At 42.4% G+C, this 18,968-nt stretch overlaps 1 protein-coding gene across 6 annotated transcripts in view; it reads left to right on the top strand.

The window, feature by feature from the left end:
• The first annotated feature begins 1,899 nt into the window (after positions 1-1,899).
• LOC119063668 (urea transporter 2) overlaps positions 1,900-18,968 on the top strand; it is a 395,692-nt gene continuing 378,623 nt past the window's right edge. For all 6 annotated transcript variants that reach the window (XR_008391443.1, XM_053664407.1, XM_053664409.1 and 3 more), the window contains exons 1-2: positions 1,900-2,221; positions 8,865-8,920. The gene's annotated coding sequence lies outside the window, so the exon portion shown is untranslated. The remainder of the gene's footprint in view (positions 2,222-8,864; positions 8,921-18,968) is intronic.

Raw genomic sequence — 18,968 nt, forward strand, 5'->3', positions numbered from 1 at the left:
ATGACAATCGTGTGCTTTTCTCTAGCTCAGCTGCCTTAGGTCAGCTGAATTCTTAGCCCTCTCTGCAGGGCCTGAGAGAGCAGGAGGGAGTTTTTTCCTGCCCTACAGAATCCTAGATATTTATTTTCTTTTACTACTTTATTTATTTTGTTGTCCAAATTGTTTCTGCGTTGGCTGTTGAGAGCTCTTGCCTCCTGTGTTTCTTTGACATTCCTGCTGTGTCTGTATTTAAACACTTTCTTACTTTCTTGGTGCCACGAGATTCTCCAGGTTTACCTTGTGTGTTTCCTGTCTCAGCCACAGAACCAGCTATGTCTCCAAGGAGCCCTGATTGCTTTTAGCAAGAAGATTATTGACTAAGAGGAAACGAAACATTGCATAGAGTCCGCTGACAACTAGACATTATTTTCTTTATTCATTTCCACTTATAAAATATTTGGTTCTTGTTCTGTCATTCTCGCAGGAATGCTAGAGTAGGCTGAAGGTTCACAGAGCTGTCAGATTTCTTTGGAAGGGATGACTTTTAAAATGGAGAGGTAAAACTGCTGGAGAAAATTAGAAAATTCTGCAGAGGTAACAGAGAACTTTACCTTCAATTGCCAATTGAGACCATATAAGTCTTCTAAACATGGGTCTAATAAATGTCTTTAATGCAAGACTAAATTAACCTGGAAATATACTAAATTTCAAGAAATAGAATCCTTTTTCTTTAGTCAGAACCAAGGACAGTAGTTATTAATAAGCTAGTGTTGCTGGTTTAAACAAAGAAATTAAAATGTTTATTATCGCAATGCATCTTTTTATATGTGCCCAGCCTCCAAAGCCTAATTTTATTTGTAAGGTTCTCCAACAGAGTGGTTGCTATAGATATAGCAAGAGGCCAAAGGACAGCATGCTGAGCCTTTGGAAAAACACTTTGATTTCCAAAAGCAAGGGATAGACGTTGAGGCTTAAAGGGAGTTGATCCTTAGGACAGGATTCCCCAACCTCTGGGCCATAGACTTGAACCTGTTAGGAACCAGGCGGCACAGCAGGATGTGAGCCCAAAGGTAATATGCTTGAATCATCCTGAACCCATCCCACCTACTCTGGGGGACAGGAAAACTGCCCCATCCTGGAGGAGATTATCTGCCACAAAACCATCCCTAGTGCCAAAAAGTGGGGGACTGCTGCTTAGGATAAACTCATAGCTAATGTAAGGTTTTCAGAATAAAATCTAATGTTTTCAGGGAAATCTAGGGAATAATTATGTGATATTCAAAGGAAACAGTGAATATGAGTGAAGTTTAGTTTTTACCCTGTACTTAAGGCAAATATGTGCAAATCATTCTGCTCAATGTCGGGGAAGATTATTTTTGTTTCTTTTTGTGATCATGATTATGGGGAGGGGAATGACGTGAAGCTGATGGAAACTGGGGTGCTCAGTGCCTGAGCTTTAAGTTGCTCAGTTCAGCAATAATCACAGTAATAGAACTTGACTTTGGTCTGGTCCTCTTTCAAAGAGAAAGGGACCAAATCCTATGGGGAGGTATCTCTTGACCTTTTCTCTGAACCTGCCTACCCACCTGAATTTCATGGCAAAGTATGCTCATGTACTAACATTTAGCACAGCTGATTCATTTCTCAAATGGAGTTTTCCATCCTGGGAAGGCCAGGTGTATGAGCACTTCTTATCTCTCATCAGCTCAAAGACAAAAAAAAAATGTCTCGTGAATATAAGATTTGTAAAACTTTAACCTCTCAGTACGTGTAAAGGAAAAATAAGGAAGAAGCAATGCGGTGAAGGGGAGGCCAAGCAGAACCAGGGTGACCCCAGGAAGAATGATCTTCCCATGGTTTTTGATGGGGCCCCAGAGATGGGTTGTCTGGCTAGTTAACAGGGCACAAATTCTCCAGTGGGAAAACACCCTGGTGCTCACATATCACTTAACCACTGAAGGAGAATGGGATGCTAATGAGAGAAGTCCAAGGGGAGGGACTTCAGAAGCAAATCTCCTAGAATGACAGACCCACATTAGTGTCAGTCGCCAAAAACGAGTGAGGAAGGACCCCATGAGCCAGGATAGCAAACACCTGGACATCCATGTGTCCTCTGTGTTGGCTGCCTTCCTTGCCTTGACCAACTGAGAAGGATCCCAAATTCTTATTCAAAGTTGTCTCTTTGGCAACATTGGCAAATCTTCCCCAAACTGTCGTTTCAAGGCTCAAGAGGAACTGTGGGGTAAGTCATACCTTTTTTTCTGACATTGCCCACTTCTGTTAACATTTGGAAATTCTTTTCTACTGGCTCATGGGGGAAATTATTGACTTCTAAGCTTCCTTTTCATTTCTTCTCCACAACCAAAGTTAAAATGCAACATTGTGTATATGTGTGTGTGTTTATGTGTGTGTAGATAGATAGAGAATCATTTTCCTAGTATTAAAACATTTGATGCTTGTAGCCAATAACGTAAATGATTTGAAAGACTTTTGAAGATGGGATCCCATTTTTGATGGTATAAAATGATATAACTGTTATTTCACAAAGAGCATCTTTCAATTAGTTGACTCTTCACACCTCAACTTCAACCCCAGTTTAGATTACAGTGTTAAGAAGATCATCAGAGCCCTGGCTGGTATAGCTCAGTGGAATGAGCATAGGCTGCAAACCAAAGGGTCACTTGTTCGATTCCCAATCAAGGCACATGCCTGAGTTGCAGGCCAGGTCCCCAGTGGGGGGCCACATAAACAGGCAACCACACATTGATGTTTCTCTCTTTCTCCCTCCCTTCTCTTCTCTCTAAAAATAAATAAATAAAATCTTTTTTTAAAAAAGATCATCAGAAAATGTAGCCTTGTACAAGAAGATGATGTAATTGTTCAGTCTTGCTGCACCAGCCTAACACATTAGGCAACCTCACCCGGTGTTTCACCCCAGAGGAGTGTGTCAAACACAATAGGGCATGAATTCTCCAGCCAGCCTCCGTAGATGCCAGAGCACATGTTTAGTGCCATGATCTGTGAGTTGGTTTTGTAGGACTCGAAGAGTGAGTTAACAACTTTTTTGTGTTGGAACTGACACTTTGCATTATCCTGAAGGGGCTTATATGCACATAAGATATGTGATACGTGATTGTTGTTGTATATTTAATAATATTCAAATGAAGGGCATGCTGTCACCTAATTATCCACATATTATTTCAGAGTGGTAATGAAAAAGCTAAAGGGAATCCCCCAAGAATTCGAACAAGCGTGTTTGAGACAGATGAGTATCAGCCTGTCGAGGTGCCTGTCAGTAGAACAAGAGGGCATATTTATAGCTCTATTGGTGCACAGGGGAGGATGCTCCCAAATCTGTTCCAACTGTTCGGGCTCACTGAATGGCTGTAAAATGAAAGCCTTCTGGTCTACTGGATGGCTTGTGCCGCTTCACCACCATGTGACTGGAGAGCTGATGTGTATGGCTCCCTGTTGACTGTGCAACCTTCTAATGGGTCTGATGAAGAACTGGGATTTGATGGCCTTTGAGAAACTTCTATTGTGGTGTGTTAGGTCCTCAGTAAAGGTAGATTTAAAGGCAGTGATGATGAGTATGTAGTCTCATTTTGTCTTATCAATAACACGCTCAAGAGTAAAGTGGATAATGTAACTGTATCATGGCTAAAATGCTGAATGGTAACTGGAATTAGCAAAAAAAAAAAAAAAAGAAAAGAAAGCTAGTTAACAAATCTCCTACAGGCCCCCAGTGGGGGACCACATAAACAGGCAACCACACATTGATGTTTCTCTCTTTCTCCCTCCCTTCTCTTCTCTCTAAAAATAAATAAATAAAATCTTTTTTTTTAAAAAAGATCATCAGAAAATGTAGCCTTGTACAAGAAGATGATGTAATTGTTCAGTCTTGCTGCACCAGCCTAACACATTAGGCAACTTCACCCGGTGTTTCACCCGAGAGAAGGAGTGTGTGCACTCCTTTTGCTTTTACAAAGCAAAAATCATTGCTTTGTATTTAGGTTAACTGGCTGATGTCAAGGAAATTCTTATTAGACATGTAAGCCATGATTTTTATATCAGTGAACCAAATTCAACTGATATATTTCTATAAAGTAAAAGCAACTTCTAATTTTTAAACCTCTACTTGAGGTTTTTAAAAACCCTTTCTAGGTTAGGTACCTGCCCAGTCGCTTGCCAAAAGTCCCCTCTGCCGTATATTTCATCTCTACAAATTTTTCTGAAGAGAAAATGAGGTGAGGAGGAATGGGAAATAGGGGGTATTTTGCTGAGCAGGGAGATTCCTCTCTTTGGTAGCAGCTATCTCAGTTTTGTTTAGAATATCTACAATGGAGATGTAGGTATTGAGGCACATATGGCCCTCACTGTGTTGTGGAACTAGTGAGAATAGAGGGCTGCCACTTGGTGATGAGCATAAGGACCTCTGTGTCTCAAGATCTTTTCCTCCTGCATCCCAGCATAGCAGCATCCCAGCAGGAGTGGGGACCTGGACCCTCCCCTGCAGCACCAGCTGTCAGGCAGCCCAGAGGGCCAGAGATCAACATTACCTTTCATCGCTGATGGATGATACCCTCAAATCAGTGGTTTAGGTACAGTGTGTAAAAATACAGGTTGCACAAACTTTGAGTCAGTGAATGTGGAGGACAAGCTGGAATGTTCTTCTATTATGACCTGACAGAAGATCGTTAATGACTTTATGCATTAAATTGCAAAACATTTTACTATAGTCAACTCCAAATTATGTGAGGATGGGGGGAAATTTGCTGCACAGAGCAATATATAAGGGCTGTTAGGAGTTAAACACAGAAGAAAAGAAGAGATCATTGTCTTTGCAGTGCTTAGGAGCCCTTGATGGAAAATTGATCAAGTAGGTGCAATTCAAAGACTTAAACCTCAGGACTTCACTACTTGCATTGAAATTGAAATCCTATCACTAGAAAACCAATAAATCCTATCACTAGAAAACCAATTCTGAGTTTACAGATCTTCTCAACCTTTCACATCTTAAAAATGCAAAGATCCAGTAGAACATGGAACACATCTTAGAATGAGGTCTTCTAGAGTAGATTCTCATTCTGGAATCCATTCATTCTTTTATTCAACAAACATAGAGTGAACACTTCACACAGGTGAATCCCCAAGATCACAAGGGAATCTGCTGCAGAAACCCTCCACTGTAGTGCAAGAAGATGTGGGCATGGAAGGAGAAGGGGTACTTCATGGGGAGAAGAGGGCAAGAAGAAGGGGAATGGTTCAGTTCATGAGTTCCGATTCAGAGTTCTGCTTGAAGCAGAAGGGTCTATTAGAGTGTGAGGTGGAAAAATGACTTGGAGAGGCTGGTGGGGACAGGAATGCCACAAAAATAGAGGAACCAAGTGTGTTGTTTCTTCTGCACATGTGAGAGAGTAGTCATTCAAGACAGAATTGATCTTTATATCGAAATTCAGGAGATAATTTTTCCAATAGACCAGATGGGGATAGGATCAAGTTCTGATCATCCTCCCAAGATGTTCCATGTGGCTCTTGCATAGCTTAAGTTAGCCACTGGAGAACAGTTTCCTAAGAGGCTGTGGGACATGAGGCCATTGGATTAAGCAGGCTCCAATGATGACCCTCCAGGAAAATCAGCATGTGCGTGTGCACACACACAGTTTTAAAAAGATTCTTATCTTTAATCCACCAAGACTAGCCTTAATGTACACTAGCTTGTAAACAATGTTATTGCATTTCACTCCAGCTTGAAAGTTCTATGATTATATATATATATATTTTTTTTTAATAGGCCTTTCTTGTTTATACTTGTGTGTCGATGGCAATTCACTTATTATGTCCTAGGGGAATGTCACTTTCCCTGACCTTGTATGTTTTAAGGAAGGCTGAAATATTACACTTTAAAGACAAACATAATCTGAGCAATTGAGCGCCGTAAGCCACTGCTGGGCTGGTGCTGGTTCGGGCAGTTCTGAGACTCCAGGGAGGTTACACATACATTGAGCGAAGGACACCCAGAGGAGGAAGACTTGACTCATTATGAGATCAATAATCTGTGAACTGTGAATATGTAGGAAACCAGGGTCTCTTGGCTTTTTAATCCATTGTGGAAATAAGGGTCATTAAGTGGACTCCAAGAGCATTCTGGTCCAGTGAGTCAATATTGCCTATCATATCATAGAAAATGTATTGCCGCTATAGGCTGTGGAATGCCTGGGAAATGTTCTTTGATAATCAGGTCTCCTGCATAGTAGATTATGCATTAACGTTATAATCCATGCTGGGACCTAACTGGTAACTAACACATAATCAGGCGTGTGTACCTACTAGTATGCTCTGGAGAAAAAAAGACAAGGCCTTTACAAGTGTTTTAAGAAGACTCAGGCAGGAGAGAATTACAAATAGTCACTCTGGTCAGACATTCAGTGGTGTTTACTGGTATGAATGTTTCTAGGCTTTTATTGGAGGAAAGGAAGGAAGGAGAGGAAGAGAGGGAGGCATGAAGGAGTAAAGAGGAAGGTAGGTAGGAAGGAAAGGAGGGAGGGAGAGAAAGAGGGAGAAAAGGAAATCTGATGGTGTGTGTGCATGTAGTTTCAAGTTCAAGGTTGGAGTCAGCATCTAAAATAGAAAATTTAGATGTTGGGTTATACTTAATTGGGTTACTAACAACAGCATGAACAGCAGTCTTCAAACAATAAAGAAAAGAATTTTTTTAAATGATGATTCTGGTAAATCTAAATATGAACACAGAACTGGGGCAGGGAACAATTATACAAGCGCAAGAAAAATCACACACTTCATAACAGAAGTTATTCTAGGGCAGTTGTAAACACCTATTATTGCCTAAAACAAGCAAACAAACAAACAAACCAACAAACCAAAAAAACCTGGAGATGTCCATAACGTTTTCTTAGTAATGACTAACATTTGCAAAGCCCCTTATAATTTACAAGGCATTTTACAGCAATTACCACAGTTAATTCCCACAATAACCCTGCGAGTTTAAATATTAGACTTGCTATTTAACAGCTGAGGGAACTGCAGCCCAAGGAGGTTAAGTGGCTGTTGCCAAGGCCACTCAGGGGTCAGCCATAAAACCAGAACCCAAAGGTAGACCTTGTGACTAGAGATGGTCCAGCTTCCTCAGCCCCTCTGCCTTCATACCCACTGATCCCTCTTCACACGATTACTTCTAGAAGGTAGAGATGCAACTACCTGGAGGACAGAGTAGATGTTTGCCGCAAGCCCATGAGCACCTAAAGCTGCTCTTACAACAACGCATAACTTGGCCTTGGGGGCCTAGAATTTCAATATGTGTGTACTTTTGAAAACAAGTAAAATATGTGTTGCTCCCCCAACAAATTTAATTCTTGTCAATATTTCTAACTTTTATATGATAAAGCTTTGCCACCCATAGTTAAAATTAAAAATAATGCCCTCCACCTGAGTTACTGAGTGTCAGGCCATAACATGTGGCTCTGCTTGTGGACATTCATTTTTGAGGGACTGGAAATGGGGACTGAAAGCAGTGTCACAACGTCCTGGCAGAAGGCATGGTCCAGGCGCTGGGAGGGGAGTCCTGATGGCCGGGAACAGCCTCTGCTCTCAAGGGGCCTGCACTCTACTCCACTCTACCTGCACATTCTGCAAATGCAGAACAGTGGGGGCACACATGGTGGGAAAGGAAGCAAGCGTGCACTCTGGTTAGGGGTCCAAGAGTGGGCCAGGTGCTTAAACCAAAGGGTTTGCCTTGGAGAGCACTGGGAGAAAAGTAGAGAGACAGAAAGATCGAAACAGCAGACCGAGAGCTGGATTTCATAGCGAGAACATTGTTGGCGCATGGTGGTGAGTGACAGAGGGGGCGGGAGGTGTAGTGCAAGTGCATCTAGGGAAGGACATGTAGGGACATGGAGAATCCGTCAGATGGGAGACGGTGGGGTTTGGAAAGACTGGTACAATGATATGAAAATATTCTGAGGTGAAATAGTATGAACATACAAATCCTAATAAGAGGACATTATTTATTATTATTATTATTATTATTATTTATGCTACTAATATTGATAAGAAGTGTTCTAGAACTCTGAATTACTTTTGAGATGCATATCTCAAAATGGGTTTTGAGGAATTCTAGTGCCTGTGGTTATTGACAGGTGTTTGCAAAATGAACTGTGTTCACATGTATGGGATTCATGGGGGTGATAACAGCCCCCTTCATGGCTACCGTGAAGGGTGAATTAGAAAGTACAACAAAAGGCCTGGCACACGGAACACATTCAGAAGAAGCTAGTCCCCTTCCTCCAACATGATTTTCATTGATTGTAATAATGTCCCCCAGTCCATACCTATACCTATAACCTAATACATAGGTGTGTATATTTGTGTACACACATATGTGTATGCATGTGTATATGGGTGTTCACACTCATGCACACTCATATCCACATACGTTGTCATACTCATAAGAACATACACATGTGCCGTCCCAGGAAGACCTTCAGTGTCGGATTAAACCTAAGGACGTATGAAATACATATGCTATCTTTAACCCTAGGGCACTCTGTCAGGACCTTGCTTACAGAGATGTGTGAAAGCTTATCCTGTCCCTCTGCTCTGCCTTGGTAGCAGTCCCAATGGGTGCCACAGATGTGTCCTAGTGCCATCTAGTGGGGAATCCCATTTCTGCCCCACAGTGTCTCCTTGTACTGCCTCCAGCCATTGCCCCAACTCCTCCCCATTTCACAGGCTGCTTCCACCATCCTAAGAAACAACAGGGCTAAATGAGCTCCTCTCTAATTCTATTTAGGCTCTTTCCAGTTTTCCTTGTGGGTGTTTCTGGATATGGGTACCTCTCATTAAAATATTGCCACCTCTACCTACAGGCAAAGAAAAGGCTTGGAGCACCTCAGTCCACTGGGCCAACAGGAGTTGAACAACTGTGAGTACATGACTCATTTCTAAGTCCATGTCTTCAGGATGTAGAAGGAAAACTCTATGTTATATAATGGAAGCTTCTGCATTCACCAAATTTAGGGATACTTTATGTGTGTACAGTTCTGTCTTTAGTTCAACGAGAATTTGGCTCACAAAAGATGCTCCATGCCAATTGTCTCGAAGAGATGAGATGGTTTGGTCTTCCTTTGTCTGTGAAGAAAGCCATGTTAGTTGTAGAAACTGCCACACACTGATTACCCCATGGAATTCAATCCTCAGTTCTTTTAGCTAGTGGGTTTAATGCATCAAAAAAAGACTAATAACAGTAGAGGAAAAAAAGACATTAGAGCTGTGTCTATGTGGCCAATCCACTTCACAAGTTCTATAATCCATTCAAAATTTTAAAGGTGACTGCAAAACATGGCAGTGGAGAAAATAAAGAATAAATGCATAAGTTCAAATCTTCTTGGTTGCTTAATTAGGCCAAAGAACTAGTAAATACTATGGAATCACTATCAGTATTCCCCTGAAGAGATCAGTTAAATTCATCATAGATTCTGGTTGTCCCTGTGACAACAAAGCATGTGTAAGTTGGGGGCAGGGGCAGGAACGTCAGTGTGTGGCCCTCACCGGGTCCTCCCTTTGCCTGAGTTCTCGGCCCAGGGCCAAGGGCCTTTTGGACTGGTTTGATTTATTTTCATCCCCGCTGCATATCAGTTAGACCCATGCTAGTGCTGAGCATGTTACCTATACATTTGATAAATGTGGTGGAGCCTTCTGCCTGAGAGTTCCCCACCTCCAGGATCAAAAAAAGGGGAAAGTGTAGAAGGGGTGAACAAGAGTGGCAGAGAAGGGCAATGTGAGGGTCACTGCCGGAGTGGATTCGGCCCAGGTTTTCTACCACAAAGTTAATAAACCGAATGTTATGGAAGAAGACAGGAATTCAGACAGTGGTAAGTAGATTGTTCTATTCTCTTTGTGTATGTAAATGAAAGTTGTATGAACTTACTCGGCCTGATTCACATCGTGAGAACATAACTCAATTGAAAGGCTTGGGTTTGTTTTGGCAAAGGTTGAATGCCCCAGTTTGCCTTCCTGCTCCTTTGTTTAAGGGACAAGTGACGCTCATGCGACCTATCTTGCAAGAAATCAGCATCTCGGTATCTGGGCTGGGGAGATAGAGAAGGCGGAAATGAAAGCACCATGTTTCTATTATGCTTGAAGTTACTTGTTTGCAAAGAGGTTCTTCGTCCCCTTAATCTATCTGTTCCTCCGAATGGCTTCTTGGCTCTGTTGCCTGGGTTGTAGTGTTATGTTTTGTATCTAATATTTCTTGCCACTGTTTAGAGATCATTGTGACTACATTGCTCTTTATCGATAATTTTATGTAGCATAATCCATCACCACGCTGGATGTTGGGGCAGGGAGAAGGGCATTACTTTGTCTTTCACTTGGGGCTCAGACAGCTCTCTTGTATTGATTTCTTGGCTTCCATGTTCGTTAGATGATGATTTGCACTTTTCCTGTATTGTGTTCATCCAGATTATGTTTCAGATGTGTCGACAACATATCATCATTAACAACAAACATTTATTGAACACTATGGGCTGTGGATCAGGCTCCAGGCTAGGTTCTGGGGATAATAAAAGGAATTGAATGTGATCCCTACCCTGGAGAATTTTATTATCTATTGGACTATGTTTGTTTGTTTGTTTTTAAAGATACCTAACAGCTTATACCGACTGAGTGCTGCAGGCAATAAATGCTCCTGGAGCTCAGAGCAGGGAGTGATGGTGAGGGTTGGACTGGTCAGGGAAGGGTTTACGAGATATAAGTGGCCTCTTAAAGGATGAGAAGGATATTTTTATGGGACACTGCATATCGGGTTTCTGAATACCATTGTGCCAGAGTCTTTTTTTCTTAAAGTAATGCCTATATCTTTAAACTATAATTGTCTTATTAATAATTTATGAGCTTAAGGCAGAGAATCAATATTCACCTGCTTTCCACAGTGTTTTTTGCACAGAGTTCTATTGTTAATAGTTGTGCGTGCCTCATCATACACACCAAGGAAAAGCCAGGCAGTGCGTTAACTTTCTCATTAGCGCTTGCCTGGCCTGTGCGCCCGCTCTTCAGATTGCCTTCAGCTTTGTCTAAAATGTCTCCCCTCTCCCCCCGTTGGAATCAGAAAAAAAAGTGTATTCAATGATTTCTCAAAGCAAAGTAGATTTAAAAGTAAGAGAATAAGGAAGAAAAAGTGACTTTCTTGTAGAAGTTGTCTCGCTGAATCTCCAGGAGAATGCCGGTTTGACCCTGGGGAGGATGTTCGTTCCCCAAGGGAAATATCCATTTATGAGAAGTTTCAAGCTTTTCCACTATACGGGAGAGATGTTCAAACATTTTTGAAGATTGAAAACTTTGCTTATTACTTTCACAGGACTTTCCTGGTCAGATAGATATTTACCTCGGGTTATTGACAGAAAGGTTGGCAGGAAGACTGTCTGTGGCCAGCAGTATCAATATTCTCCAGACAAAGCCCTGAGACTTTCCTAATACCAGTTCTTTTTCTGGAACTCTCTCTCTCTGATTTCTTCTATGTTATTTTTTTAAAGTCTCTCTGTTTCATAATTTATTTTGGCTCATATGGAATGACAGGCTAAGAAGAAATGAAATTCACATTTTCCTACTTTCAGTTCTTGTAGCATCTGTTTTGGGACACCTACTACACACATGTCATGAACCCCACCTCAGATCTCCATGAAATTACACCCTACTTGTTGTGTTACACAGGAGAAAAGTGATGGACATTTGCATATGTTAAGTTAAATAGGTCCAAAAATAAAAATAAAAGGATATATTCCTCTTCTATACCTGTTCTCAGTCCTACCAATTTAAATTTTCCAGTTAAAGGCAATTCAACCTTTTTCACCTAAGAATTGTTTCTTCGATATAATTTAGTCTAATTTGGACAACATTTAGTGAATTTGAAGTATAAATGCTCAGTCAGGGATGGTTTTTCTCCAGAAGCATCTCTCGGTCCCTCCCCAAGATGGTTGAATGCATGCCGTGCCCCCTGGCTGCCCCCTGGCAAGGTGGGCTGCCCTGTAGGCTGCTCCCCCTGCCAACCACCAAAAGGAGGCTGGCCCAGTCTGGTTCCTGAACACTCTGTACTGGAATCTTCCACATGGCTAATGTCATGTCAACTGTTTTGTTGTGGTGGTGGTGGTTGTGGATGTTATGCTGTTGCTCACACCATCGACATACACTCACGTGGTCATCAAATAGAATATCTGCAGGAAATGGCCCTGCATTTGTGCCCTTCCCATCTAACTTGGTGTTTCAGGGGCCAGCACCTCTGTGTGTCCACAGAGAAGTCAAGGGAATGTAAGACCCCGACAGGCAATGCACACATCGTGTGGTTCCAGACTTTTGTGAGATCTCTCCTAGCCAGCTGGGGTGTGGAGGGGCCGAGCAGCAGCCTGGGTGCTCCAGAACACCTAGTCTAGTGTTTTAGTCAACTGACTTCCCCACTTCGGTCAAAGCCGAAGAAAATCCAGGCCTGTAATACTCAGAGAACCCAACTACTAGAGAACCCAACCAGAGATTTTACAGTCTTCAGATACCAGGTTCTCATATTCTCTTATCTTCTTGGTGTCCCACTGTCTCATCTATGGGATTTCCATATGCTGGTCATCTCAAGTTGTCGTTTATTTTATTGCAATAAGATATACATATCATGAACTTTACCATTTTAACCATTTTTAAGTGTACATTTCAGTGGCTTTAAGTACATTTGCTATGCGACCATCACCACCATCCATCTCTGGAAATTATTCATTTTCCCAAGTTGAAACTCCACACTCATCACAATAACTCTCCATTCCCCCTTCCCATTCTCCAAGCCCCTGACAACCACCATTGTATTGTCTGTAAATTTTACTACTGCATATAACTTATGGATGAAATGATATGTCATTTGTCCTTCTGTGTCTAACTTATTTCACTTAGCATAATGTCTTCAAGGTTCATCCATGTTGTGGCACGTGTCAGAAGTTCATGTCTTATTAAGGCTAAATAACATTTTATTTTATATGTAGACCACATTTGGCTTACCTGTTACCTCACGATTGTGGTGAAGGTAAAATGCTCATTACCATTCAGTAGGTATCTATACATACCTGGTAGTATATTTGGTGACTTTATTCTTATTATATTATGATATATTTGAGCATTTGGCTCAAGAGTTTAAGTATGTTCCTTTCTGTAAAGAACGTGCACTGTGGTACCAGCAGAAATAGCCCTTCTTCTAAGACAGTTAATAGTAGTTACAAGGTAAAGTAACTTGAATTTTTAAAAGAAAATGAAAAATCTTTTTCTTTGATTCCTTTAAGGTTTCTTCTGTAAGTCATGGAAGTGGCTAGACACACCTGACTGAGGATCCCCAAACCACTCATTTTAAAAGCTCCTTTCTGCCAGGAGGTCACATACATTTGGGAGCGTCACTTCCAGTGGCCCCCAGTGTAGGTTCTCATGCTACCCAAGCATTTTAAAAAGCTCTGAGAATTCTTGTTGCTAATTTATTTTATCTGGCATCTTCAAGTGCATCTAAACTCAGAATCACTTTTAGTTGTTATTTTGCTGAGACTTTGAAATGTTATGCACTAAAACAAGGTAAATCTGTTAAGAAGATAACAAAAGTGACACCCTCTGAAAAAGCAGAAGAGAGGGTCCTTTTGGAGCCTTGAGATGAGTGGATAGTGACACAGAGACAAATAAATTTTTCCTCTATTTTTTGCAAATTAGGACAAAGGCACTCAGAGGTGTAGTCAGAGAAGTCATTTGTTATGTGTTGAAAAAAATCCTTTAGTTAAACTCAAGAATTTGTCTTTGTCCACATAAAGAACACTGAAAAGTGGATATAGTAAACAATTTTAATATTTTGTCTGCATTTTTTAGAAGGCATAGTAATGTTTTTAAATACATTTATTTCTTTAAGTACATAAAAATTTATCAAAATAGAAAGTTGTTTAAATACAAATTTCCTTATGGTCTGTTGATCTGTTAAGCAATAAGTAAAGGCAGTTAAGTGCTTTATTAGAAGCATGTTCACTACAAAAAGCCAAGTTGTAGTCATGATTCCCCAAGTCATAGAATCTAGTGAGTAAGAAGAGGTGAAAGATAGGAGATTCTCTGGGGTGGGGGTAGGATGGGGAGCGTCAGTTAAGACTTCACATAAGCAATTATCTTAAAGGTAAATCCTAGGAGAAGGAGGCTGGTTGAATGAAGTGAGTCATGGAGAAGATGTGCAGAGAGCTTCAAGGGACTGTAGGTATTTCCAGAGAGTGGAATGGAATGTAGAAATGGAAGCCGAATAGCTCGTGTCTTCAAAGTCGGGAGGGTTTGGAAGGCCCACAGTGCATCAGAAGCGAGCATATATTTTTTTTTTTACTGTTTCCCAAAGAAACCACAAAGCTCAGAGCTTCCATTAAGATGAAGCTCTGAGGAATAGAAGGGACAACGTGGAAAGCATAGTCTGGTTTGGGTTCTGTTATAAAGCTTAGCATTTCCCACAGCCAGAGTGGAGAAACGCTAGTCCAGGCTCTGATATGAACTGACGCTGGGCTGGGAGCATCCCTTTCATTCTCAGTTACTTAGTTACTTCATATGAGAGGATTTACACTGGACTAACTTTTAAGGCCCTGCCAGGTCAGTTGGTTGCTACTTATCTTTCTGTCTAACAGTAAGTAAACTGATTATCAGCTCCATCTGGCCTCAGTACTGACCTCAGTTTTGGAAGGCAAAAATCTGTGTTTGGCACGGGTCCTGTGTCCATGAAGGACTGGAGACTAATCATCAAGGCTTAAATGTGCACAGCGGAATATCAATGCAAAGTCACCACACTGAAAATGACATGTGAGAAACTCAGGCAGGGCTGGTGTAAGGGTTCAGGAAGGAGAGGGCCGCCTGGACTGCAGTCTGAGGAAAGCTTCACAGAACTGGGGGCATTCGAACTGAGCTGAAGAATTGTGACCACTGTGGAAGAAGACAGCGAGTGCAGGTCTGGAGAGTGAGGGGTGGGCAGCAGCCGGCGGGTTGTGAACAGGAGAACGGTGGTAAGAAAGGCCAGTTTGTCCCAGAGAAAGACACTCAAGCCAGAGAGATAATATATCACTACACACTATCTCTTCCTAATCTTCCACACCATTCTTATCCCATGTCTGACACTTCTTATGTCACCTGATAGGGACTAACCTCCCAGGAAGTTGGTCCTACTCATGGGAAGCAGCCATTTATAGAGCTGGAAGAGTGAAGGATGGTGTCCCCTTTGTCATCCCCTGCATTCCCAAATGACACTCAGCCGAGGTCAGTGAAAACCCTTTACTTCCCTCTCAGTCCCACACAGGGCCTCAGCCAACCCATCTGGACTATGGCCACAGGAGGGGCATGTGAGGGAGACTGTCTCGGTCACCCTGCTCCTCATCACTGATAGCCACAGCCAACATGACTACATGCCGAGTGGTGCTAAGATTTTTGTAGTCATCATTCTAGTGAGTCCTTCCAACAGCACTGTAAGATTGGTCCTATACTATTAATCTTCATCTTTCCAAATGAGAAAATATGCTAAAAGATGTTTGGTGACCTGCCTGTTATCATGCAAGTGGTACCTTGTAGAGCTGGGACTTGGACCCTGGTGTCCGACTGCAGGGAGCTCACAATCACTGTGTGTTTGAGGTCACAAAGGATGGACGTTCAGGACAGGGAACAACCCTACCATGGGTGGGATGTGGCCACTTGCTTTTCCACAGAATATCCACTGTGTTCGTTGTCATGGAGTCCCTGCTTTCCCTTCCTTGACAGAGTATTTGGTAGGTGGTTGTGCTGGGGCATAGCATGGACACTGGAAGATCTGAGGGCTGCGTTGGGCTCTAAAGAGAAAACAGTATGTTTGCTAAATAAAAGAGGAAGAATATATTTCAAGTGTCTAATTTCCATGGAATAAGCATGATGTGGATATAATGGTGGAAAGATCAGGCAGGACCATGGATGGAGTGACACAGGATGCATTGGGTTAAAGCATGAGTTTGCAGCCAGGCTGGGCTCCAACCTTGACCTTATCAAATCCATGGACAAGGCACAACTTCTCTGAACCTCAGTTTCCTGTTCTCTAGAGTGGTGCTAATAGAGGTGAAGATTGTACTTTTAAAATCATTAAATTCTGGAACAGAGCCAAGCAAAAGAGTGCCAAGCTACCATTTCAATAAATGGTAGCTATATTTTTAATTGCTTTTGTGATCGAGGAATGAAATCCTGTCCAGTTCCCCAGGCACGAAGTGATTGCTCCTACCCGGAAACTTCCCCTTACCATTTCATTGATCCACCTTTGCCCTTCATCAATTCACCTGCGCTGTTATTTCATTGAAGAACACTTACTTAACCCCTCCTATATAGCAAGCACATGAGGAGAGAGACAAAGAAAAGATTCGAGGATCCTTCGATAGATGCTTTAGCTTTTCAATCTACAAATATGCATAGGTCTTGTCTCCTATCTAGAATACAAGGAAAGAAAAAGTTCATTATCACTGTCCTGCATGTCTGGGGGAAGCGCAGGGAAAAACCAAGCATAGCCAGGAATCCTGGTTTTTGCTAATGGGCAGTCGGGAAGCAGTCCCAACCCCACACTGCTCTTATTCCTAATAGTTTTCTCTGCATGTGTGTGTGTGTGAGTGGGCTCAGCCATCCCAATTCACCTTCCATGACCTGTTTCCACTAGAAGTCCTTATGTAGCCACTCTCTTTCCCACCCTCCCAGCTCCCAAGCAAGCCAGGCCTGAGATCCAGAGACAGGAGGTCACCCACCGTGGTCAGAGCCTGAGGCTGGGCTTTGGAGGCCGGCGGATCCCCAAGGCTCCGTGGGGTAGCTCTAGGGAAACCGGCCTTTGTGAAAGGCTTCTTTGATGAGAAGCACAATATAAATACAAATTGCTGTTATGTCAGCTTCTGAGGAGCCACTTCAATCCATTTGGGCACCTTTGATTTTATTCTCAAATTGCTTTCCTACTTTAAAAATCTTAATAAGAGCATGTTTTCATCTGGCCTCAAGGGAGTAATTTATTTATTTAAAGTAATAATAAAGTTACAGCATAATCCCTGGGTCCCAAGGGGGAAGGAGACTCTTTGAACGATTTCTTTTTCCCATCCTTGAAGTGCAGGGAGAACAAGCGGCCACGGCGGTGGTGTCCTGGCGCCCGCTGCCATGGCAACAGCCAGAGCCTCTTGGGCCACTGGGATATAGGCATGGAAAATAGTCTCATAACTCTCTTCTTTCCCTTTTTCTGTTGCATGTTTCCATTCCTCCTTTAAAGAAACTGAGGAGTAAAGTATGACAAGTCCCTAAATCAGCTGTGGGAGCCACACAGCAACTGGGATGCTCATCAGGGTGAAGTCAAGCTCAGGCTCTAGAGTGGAGGCCCATGAGGAGCGCTGGCCGAGACACGTGCTGGGGGTGGGGGGTCTGGGAGAGGCCTGCTCTGGATTCTCTCTTCCCAGTGCGGAGCCAGGGGTAGGGCTGGGAGAGCTGGATGAGTGGCCCAGCTGAGACACTGGGGGAGTTGAGAAACCTCAGTCTGCTCTGGGTGCTGGGGTTGAGAGTAGCACCTTTACAAAGACAGCCTGTGTTATTTGACACGTATCTGCCAGCCAGTGTTTTAAGTATTACACGTGCATTTATGTCTTATAGTATGTATGTGAAGCATATACCACTGTGATTCCCATTTTAGGGATAAGTATAATGAAGCTCTGGGAGTAAGGTAACTTGCCCAAAGTCATACAGCTAAGAATTGACAGACCTGGAATTCAAAACTAAGGTTGGTTCCAGAAGCCAGGCTTAGAGCCACTATATACATTGCCTCTCACAAGGGTTGCTTAGGGAAGGCTGATGAGGGTGATGCCAGTTAGGAATACTTTTGATTGCAAGTAATAGAAAAACTGGCCTGCAGTGACTTAAATAAACAGGAGTTCATTTTTATCTCCTAATAGGGTTCGGCTGGTACAGAGAAACAGCTCAGTGGGAGGGAGGCTGTCTCCTTGCCCTTGTTCTCATGCACAGCACCTTCCTGTCACATGAAGGCCAAGCCCCTCCAGACTTCACATCTGTATTCAGGGCAGGAAAATGAAAAGGAGAAAGGTTGGGGCCAACACTGTCTTCTTCCTGCAGGAAAAAAATGCATTTCAGGACCCACCTTACCCCAATAACAGCAGACTTCTTGTTATTAAAGGGGCTGCACAGCCTCCCTTAGTTGGAAGGAAGGCCCAGGAAAGCAAGAATTTGTCTTTCTACCTTCTGCGTTGGAAGGTAGAAAGACAGAATTTCTACCTGTCTGCTTGGAAGGGCAGGAACAGCTTCATGCTCACAGCTAAAATGTGACCGGGGCAGTGGATGACCAGAGACAAGGGGAAGGTGACAGAGAGCAGAGGTGCAAGTATTAAGATGGAGAGGCTGAACTAGGTCTGGACCCCAGTTTGCATGGGGCGTAGATTGGAAAGCCAACTGGCCCTTGGCTGACAGTGGAATTTAAGTACTAATCCTGAGAGCCAAACCCCATTTCCACAGGCAGGTATTCTTGTTTCTGTGCTCCCACCAGCCACATTCTCTTGTTTCCTGTTTTAACAATATGCATGCATTAATTACTTTAATTTGCTACCTTTTAAGAACTTGCTACAAGGCTTGGGGCTGTATTCCACTGTAGGCAAATAAGGTTGCAGGTTCATGTATGAATAGCTCCTGTGTACTCCATTCAAAGTATCACTTAAATAGATAATGGAAGGAGTCCTCCCTTTCTACTTCCATTTTCTCACTAAAAATGTCCCTTCTGTAAGACAAAAGAGAATCTGTCATTGATTAGAGAAATTAAGAATAATAGACAATGACAATACTGCTTGTGTTAGGTGACAGGGTAGGGGGTGATTTATTATTATTAAAACATCTTCTTTGAAGTTGAACTGTATTTTGGTAAAAAGAAAACTATTTAGAGTCACAAAAGAAGAATATATGGT

The sequence above is a fragment of the Artibeus jamaicensis genome, unplaced genomic scaffold (genome assembly GCF_021234435.1).
Source record: "Artibeus jamaicensis isolate MK-2021 breed Jamaican fruit bat unplaced genomic scaffold, CSHL_Jam_final contig_354, whole genome shotgun sequence".
Classification (NCBI taxonomy): Eukaryota; Metazoa; Chordata; class Mammalia; order Chiroptera; family Phyllostomidae; genus Artibeus; species Artibeus jamaicensis.